The following is an 8536-nucleotide window of genomic DNA, read 5'->3' on the forward strand; positions in this document are numbered from 1 at the left end:
TGTATTTTTCCTGTTCTACGCAATTCAATATTTAATTTAAATTCAGCAGTCTATATTGTAGATAAACAGAAATGAATACTGATTTTTTAATACCTTTTTAATTCCCAAAAATCTTAGAATAATTAATGGCTTGATTAGGAGATGCTACTCTTTGTAACTGCTAAACTGCTAAAAACCAGAACTTTCTGAGAAAAAGTCTATTGGAGATCATGAGAAATTCCATCAGTTCTGTCTCTCAGATGTGAAAGCATATCAAAAGACAGAGCTTGGAAAACATATCTAGATATCAAAACCTGTTTAAACATTTCAGAGTAATATTTGTTATTGATATAATATTTGGTATTAATATCTTTATTGATTTAAGTAAAGAAAATTATTTAAAGGAGAAATGGTATTTCAGCACAGAAGCAAAATACAGGGGTAGTACATGTATATGTATGTAGTAGCTATACGTGCACTGACTGAACAGTTCAACTATTTCTTGAATTATTTCACTTAATTGCATGTCACACGCACAACTGTCTAACTTATAATATACTAAAAGGTTATTAAGATTAGGTAAATGGAAAACCTTTCAGCCAACCCGGGCGGCTTGGAGTGTTGACTACAACTTGGGTAAGTGTTCAATACAGCTCATATCTTTGACACGTTTAACATTACTTGTACAATTAGCTTTCCAATACGTTCACGATATTTCAGAGAATCACAGAATATCCTGAGTTGGAAGGGACCCGCAAGGATCATCGAGTCCAACTCCTGGATCCCCAAAGGACCACCCAAAAATCAGACCATGTGTCTGAGAGTGTTGTCCAAACGCTTCTTGAACTGCAGCAGGCTCGGTTCCTGCTAAAGTTCAAGATTTCTTCTGTGTTCCCTGATGGACAAACAAGCTATCCCAGATTTCTCTAGGACAGAATCATATTTTGGCTTGTACAGTTTGTTGCAGAACAATCACTGCAAATCCCAAAGTCCTAAAAAAAAAGCATAGGTAAGAATAGTACTGCTGAAATAATTGTGCAGTGAACACACATACTAAGTTTCTCCAGTCAGCTGATGAACCATATAAAAACACAGATCACACACTGCTTCACTTGGATTATCATACATGAAGATGACAAACATAAATGGGGAAAATATGGCAAGGGTGTGAATCACCGCATTGCCTGTGTCAACTTTTAGCCAACTTTTTACTCATATCTATTGTTTCTTAATTTTAATAATTATGACCAGTTTCTTTCTTCATTATTCATATGTAGTCAAACACTTCCTATAATAGTAAGCATTCTGAATTGTTAGATTTGCTCTTTCTGTCCCATTCATTTCTCAAAATAAAATAAAATAAAATAAATCCATATGACTCTAAAGTTAGAAAAAGTTAGACTTTTAGACTAAGAAGTCAATGAAAAAATAGGAAACCGATAAAGATAGGATTTAACATCCTATAAACTAAACATTTCAAAATCTGTTCTTAAGATCCTGTTACCATTATGTTGCTTCCCTTGATTTCTGTCATAAATGCTAAATGTTTCTAATTCAGAGTGAATTCTTATATGAAAATACTCTCCAAATAAGAGAAAGAAATAACAACAACAACAACAACAACAACACTAAGATTTCCCCTTTGGTAGTCTCATATTTCTTTTCTTAAGAAAACTCTTTACAAAGTTTTGATTTGTTACAATCTATAACTTTGGCAATGCTGAAACTTTTACAAATGTCTGCAAAAGTAAGTAAAACAAAATACAGAGTTTTACAATAGCTTTATAATTGCTTTAAAAGTTTTGTTAATGCAATACAGCAATTCTTTAGCGTTAGAGGTAGTAGAAACATGTACAAACACACTCACAGCCCAAGAAACCGTCTGGCCAACAGACTGGAAAATCCAGCCTTCTAAATGTTAATCCAGAAAATTCAGGCAGCTGTCCCATCTGCACAACTGAATTACCAACATGATGTCATGGTATTACTCCAGCACTTCTCAGTGCATCTATGCACGCAATGTTATCAGATTTTTACACAGCATCAGCAGGCACAAAAAGTACTTAGACACATATTAAAGCAGAATCCCTAAAACTAATCCCTAAAATGATGTCAGAAATGTTACGAGAAGCAGCAGTTCTAGCTTCCTTGTATTATTTTATAGGTCTGTTGATTTTGAAATACATGTAGATTTTGCCTTCCCTTTTCCCACCCACCCTTGACACTATTACCGTGCCACAAAACTGGGAACAAGAGTGCAACTTTGGAAGCTCTTTCTTTGTTCTTTTTTTTTTTTTTTACTGATGCATGATACATCTGAAATGGAAAAGTCTTCACACCAAATACATCCTTCCTCTACAACATAACAGACTATGTACAAAAAAAAAAAGTATTCACAAATGTAAACAATAGCCAAATTTTAAGACAGCTCTAGTTCTTGCATTGTCTTTTGTTATCATTTTCATCTTCTTCGAAGCCCTATTCCAGCACTAAAATGTGCCGTAACTTTTAAGTAATATAACGTCTACTGTTGAGTCTTTTGTTTGAACTGGTGTAATAATTAATGTTTTTTTGAAAACATGGTACAGGAAAAAAGAACTACTTGTATAATTTTAAAAAAATATTAATATATATGTATTAATATGGCAAGGCTTTATTTTTAAAATTGAAATATATGCTAATAGGACTTACGATGAGCATAATTAACTTCACTTAAATTCTTTTAGAATGTTTTGCAGAAAACTGGGTGCGATAAGCTGTCTGCTACACTCAGGACATGAATATACTTCAGTTGTGAAATCATCTTAAGACCAACATCTATCTTCTGGCAACGAGCAATATGAATAAGCCTGATGTATGGGCAGCATTTACTTATCAACTTGAAATGCAAATCAGTAATTTGGTCATTTCCCATTGAAATATATAAAGACGTAAGTTACACATCTGACATACATTAGGGGCCTGATCCAAATATCCAGTAAAATCAGTTGACAGATTCTTACTGATTTCAAATGATGTGGATGAATTTTCAAAATCATTCTAATAATTTTGTGAAATATTATACTAACCTTCAATCCTGACCTTAACGAGTTTACATTCAGCAAGGGCTTTAAAAGTTGGATCAGAAAGATGTGGAGAGTCAAGAAACACAACAGGCATTATCTGTCAACATTTTTAAACCAGAGCCTTTGAAGGGAAAAAGGTGAAATAAAATATTCATATACCTATGCTGTCATATAACAAAGGATCAGCAAACAGTCTGCATACATTACTGCATGTTACAATTTTGAATAAATAGTTATTATAACCCATTCTAATAGTAACTTCTAAACTGTGAGCACTATATAAATAACTGGAATTCTCCATATATTCATTATCTTTGGGCAGCTCGGTCTTGGGCATACAAAGTAGCTCCTTTAACATATAAATCCTGTGTAAAGGACAGGACAGTTTCCTTTTAGCCACTTGTTCTACAGATATCATGGATGCGAACCACATGAGAAAAGGTTGTCCTTGATATTCACATGTAGCGATCTCACTGTTTCCCAGAGTACTGGAATTGGGAGGATATCCCAGCAGTAATAAAAGGATGTGGCAAAACAGATTGTCAGTTCTAGTTAATATTAAAATGTCAAGCAATGCTACTTTACTATAGAAGTTGAAGGTGTTTTGCATGAAGAGTTATGACACAAATAACAATCTTGCGCAGCTCAGCCTCCGGCCTTGTACTACGCGAGTCATTCACTTGGAAAACATCCACAAAAGAACTGTCTGGCATGTACTATTAGGTACCAAGTAAGGTCTATGGGGACATGAATCCAAAAGGAGGAAACTTCAAAGATGAAGTGTACTGGGAGGGACTCCAACTGCTGCCTGATTTGCCAAGTTAAGGGGAGCAGCAGTGTAAAGCACTGGGTTTACTTAGGGCATATGTTTTGTCTGACAGCGAACACCTTTAGCAGACAGGAGGTAGTCACAGGAAAGAAAGCCAGAAGCTAAGCAGTAGCTACTGATCCATCACACTACAGTATGGTGACATTGCACTAGAAAATGCTTCCAGTTCTTGCACTTGCAACCTCTACCCTCTGTAGCACATTTGACTGCTCCCCACAACTACTTGTCAGTGGAAGTAAGAGTCAAACCTGCTTTCCTTCCACTCTAGCATTGAGCAAGGAGTTTAATGCACTGGGTTTCCATCTCTTTTTGGTTTTGGAAACGTAACGATTTGGATCCTTTTGTGTCTGAGGTTTGGTGGCTGTGTTTTGTTTGCTTGTTTGTTTGTTTTTCCTTAACTATCTGACTCTTTAAGCTACAGTCAAGGCAGACTGCCTTTTCTTTTCTGGCATAATGCCCCATCTTTTAACTTACAGCCAGGTTGGCTTGCTCTTTATGTGTTCTCAGGCCTGAAGCATTTGTGCAGGTCTCATGTCCACACACGAGGAATACAGTGTGGCTCAAGTGACACTCTTAGTACTGTGGATGCAAGTGGAGCATCAATGTTTTTCCTACAGTGGTCTGTAACAGCCTGCAGACAACACGTGGCGATACAAATCCAATCAACTACCCTCTGTCAGCTGCTTGTATTCAAGGCCAGGTCTGTCATGGAGCAGCTGCTCTGAAAACAGCTATATTTCAAGAAATAGCTGAAGAAAGTAAGAGAGCAACATTTTAGGGGTGGAGGGGGCAGTCCAGTGCAGGGGCAAGATACGACTTCTAAACAGACTGTCAAAAAATAGAAAAATGGTCTTAAGTGATATAAGAACCTGGTCTATTAATGGCTTTTAGCTATCAAATATCTATCATCAGACAGGAAAATAAAATAATCTGAGAAGAGTCCATTTCCATCAAGTAATCCTGGAGTTTGAATTCGCAGTTCTCAAATGTACAGGGTTACAAGAGATGTCAGGTCCTGCAGTGGTCAGACATGGGCCTCATACCAGGATAGTAGCAATCTTGCACGAAGGTCTCTGGATATGACTTGACCATGAGAGGCTGCAGTAGGATGAAAAATGATCCTAGAAGAAACATTGAGGAAACAAGCCAAAGCTTCAAAAGATCATAAGAGCAAGTTTCTCAATGATAAGAACAAGAAGGGAACTGGAGGGCTACACAGCCAGGAAATATTAGGCAGCAATATGCTGTTTCAATGCTAGCTTAAAAGATCTGAAATGGCGTGTTGTGTCGATACCTTCCTATAAATGCATAAAGGAGAGAAAAGCATGTGTATGCTTTTTATGGATATCAGAAAAGGTTTCTCTTGTGAGATACTCTAACTGTTATACAGACAAATTAAGGTAATTTTCCTTCAGTAAGGTGCCTAAAGTTAAGTGGAATTCCCATTCTGAAAAGGATAGACAGCATCTAGCAGGTAATCAGATCAAACTCAACAATGTTTAGGGACAGAAGTAGCACATCTGTTTCTGAAATTCAGTAATGATTGCAAAATGTTAACTGTAGTCTAAAGGATTTTTAATCTCTTTGGAAAAACACTGTTTGCTTAACATAGCAATTTGATACCACAAATAGCAGCAATTTAGTGTTTTCCTCCATGCAAGCCAAAAACAATTATACTGAAGCAGATAATAATACCCTTGTACTGATTGTTTCATTTTTTTTCACTTAAATCACTTTTTAACTTAAAGCTGGATAACGGTTTTCGTGCATTCAGATAAGATTCAATTAAGTTAGTGAACATTAAAATGCTGTTGCAATATCATAGGTATTTGCCTTATTTTAATTTACTACAGTAACAATAACATCTTAATATTGAATTTCTTTACCCAAGCCCCTGTTGATTATCAATGAAACTTAAGACACTCTTGGAGATTAGGGGTAGGAATACAAAATTTCATGCACATTTTAGTGAAACAATTGCTTTCTCAACTCACTTGGAGTTTCAGTGTTGTTGGAGTTCTCACCAGAGAATCACCATTAGGACACACATGGAATTTAATACTGTATTCTTTGCTTTGGATGAATAAAGTTCCTCTTTAACCTCTTTATTCAGATGAACTGTGAGGATTCAGGATGTTTTGAAATTTATTATAAGATGCTATAAAATTTTGCAAAACCAACTTTTTCTGCATGACTCAGTAAGATAGTTTTTTACATATTTTTTTTTCATGTGCTATATCAGAAGTGAATGCAATGATCCAATATAAAACATAAATCCCTCTCTGTGAGGAGTTCTCAGTCTGATATGTAAATGACTGGTTTATTGTTCTTTTCTTAACTGTATGCTGATATCTAAAATGAAACTATACCAAAACAAACATGGAGCAAACCACATGTAAAGATCTGTCCCCACAGATTTAAAAATGTAGTGAAATGATTAAATGTTTGTAAGAATGTCAAAATTAATTTAATCTTTTTATATAGTTTCTTAATTCCAAAGAATAGGAAAACATAATTTTGATTCAGTTTTTGGCTTATTTCTTATCACATACAGGACTGCTTTAAATTCTGTCTTTCTCCCCCTGAACAGATCGTTTCTGTGGAATCCACCCTGCAAGAGAGAACACTCTGCAGCACAGAAGTGAGTTTTAAGAAGCATTTTTCTGTGATTCCACTATTGTCAAACAACACATTGTCAATGCAGGAACTTGAAAATAAGTGTTCCGCATTGAGGAAGTACTCTTGTGGTGTGCAAGGAACTATAATATTTTTTTTTTCCAAATTTGTCAAGAATGGTAAAATAAATTGTGACATACTTTCAGATGTTTGGCTTATTGCACTGATGGCTTGCCTCCACATGCTATTTTTCTTTTAGTATTCCACTGTCCAAAAAAGCTTATATTTACATACTCCTGAACTATCACATTTTAAAAATACAGAATAGTGTATGTGTGCCTTATCCTATGGTTACACAAGTTTGTAATCGGGAAATATAAACAATGAGTCTTCGTCTTTGATAATTAATAAACACAGCTCAGATTTTCTTCTCAAATGCTGGTCCCTTTTCCTGCTCGATATGTCTGAAGATGCCAGAATTTGACAGTAGCTGCCAAAATGAGAATTCTCTCAAGGAAGTCAGAGCAGGAGGAACTCAGATGGTGAAAACTGGTGAAGCCTCTATGTCTGCCAACAGCTTCTCTGACATCCCCACAAGCACTGCAACACGTCAAGAAATGAACGGGTCAAATTTATTTTTCCCCAGTGCCTTGTGATCTCTTAGCCAGCTGTTCTTAACTTCAGCAATTGATAGGCTGCTCTAAAATACTTTGGGCCAAAATAGTTCATCTGGAAATCAGTAAGCCATAAATCTTGGCATCAAGAGAAAGGTCAATTTCTTTGAAAATCTCCATCTTTCTAATTTAACCTCTCACCAAACTTTTCTAGTTGTATAATCTCAGTCTAATATGTCAGTAAATGACATTCAATTCCTATATATTCTTTATTTTTTCAGTTTTGTTTTCTTAACAGCAGAAAATATTCCATCTCTATCAGTCAGCTTCAGAAGCAGGACAAACAAATCAGGATTTTATGGTACTTCTTTGAGATTGTTGATGATGTACTAGGACACCTTTTGAAGAGGACCCAAGGAAATCCTTATTTTTTGTAAGAATAACATAAAATTATTCAACAAGTATTTACCATCCATGCCATGAAGACACAACCTTAATTTCTGAAATGTTATACAAAAAAGCCGTAGCTACAATTCATCCTGTATTGTTATCAAGAACATAATACTCAACCATAAGAAAGACAGTTTTGTTTTATGACAACAGAGTAGAAGACGTGCTTAATTTCCACTTTTCTGTCCACCTAGGTTTTAATGATTTTTTTAAATGTTCTGGTCTTCAAGTTGCTGCCTGTAAAACCATTAGCATAATCACCCATTTTACAGATGGGCTTTCTAAATAGATGTTCAAGCTCTACAGTAGTAATAAGAACTAATATAAAAAGAACTGTAATGTTAAAATGAAGAAAAGAAAACAGGCTTCCACAGAATGTATATTCTGGTCTATAGAATACTCTTTAGCATAATTTATATGCTTATACTATGGTTTCACTACATTTTTCTAATTCTGAAATGTTAACCATACATACAGCAGTTCCCTTTGGTTTAATTCATCCAGTGAGGAAAAATTAAAAAATAAATAAATAAATAAATAAATAAAAATCTGTCCTATTAAAATGCTTTCTGCAACAGTGATGCAATCTGATGCTCTTTTTGGTTTTAACTGTTTACTTAAGTGCTCAGTTATGACCCAGAATCAGGGGGGAAACCCAAAATGGAGGAAGCTGTGGACTGCCTTTAAGAGCGCTCAAATACTGGTGAGCAAATCCACTTCATTCCACTGGAAAGGGGAAGACCGTGGTTTTCATAGTTTGATGATGATCACTCACTCTTCTCTGACTGCAGTTAGATTATGCTTTCTAGAGGCAGGTCCTTACACTTCATGTTTGCACTTCTGAACAAGCAGGAGTTTCGCTTTTGGAATAAATAACCAATTACTGGTATTTTGAAGACGTAACTCAGAGGTAGATAGCTCTTAACTGTCCTCTAACCTCAGCCCTCATTTCAAATTTCATGTTATCACTGTGCAATACTTCC

General features: G+C 35.4%; 1 protein-coding gene across 1 annotated transcript in view; it reads right to left on the reverse strand.

Annotated features, from left to right (window-relative positions):
• FBXL13 (F-box and leucine rich repeat protein 13) overlaps positions 1–8536 on the reverse strand; it is a 72645-nt gene that overhangs the window by 33546 nt on the left and 30563 nt on the right. The gene's annotated exons all lie outside the window — the stretch shown is intronic.

This window comes from Anser anser (assembly GCF_964211835.1).
Source record: "Anser anser genome assembly, chromosome: 1".
Taxonomy (NCBI): domain Eukaryota; kingdom Metazoa; phylum Chordata; class Aves; order Anseriformes; family Anatidae; genus Anser; species Anser anser.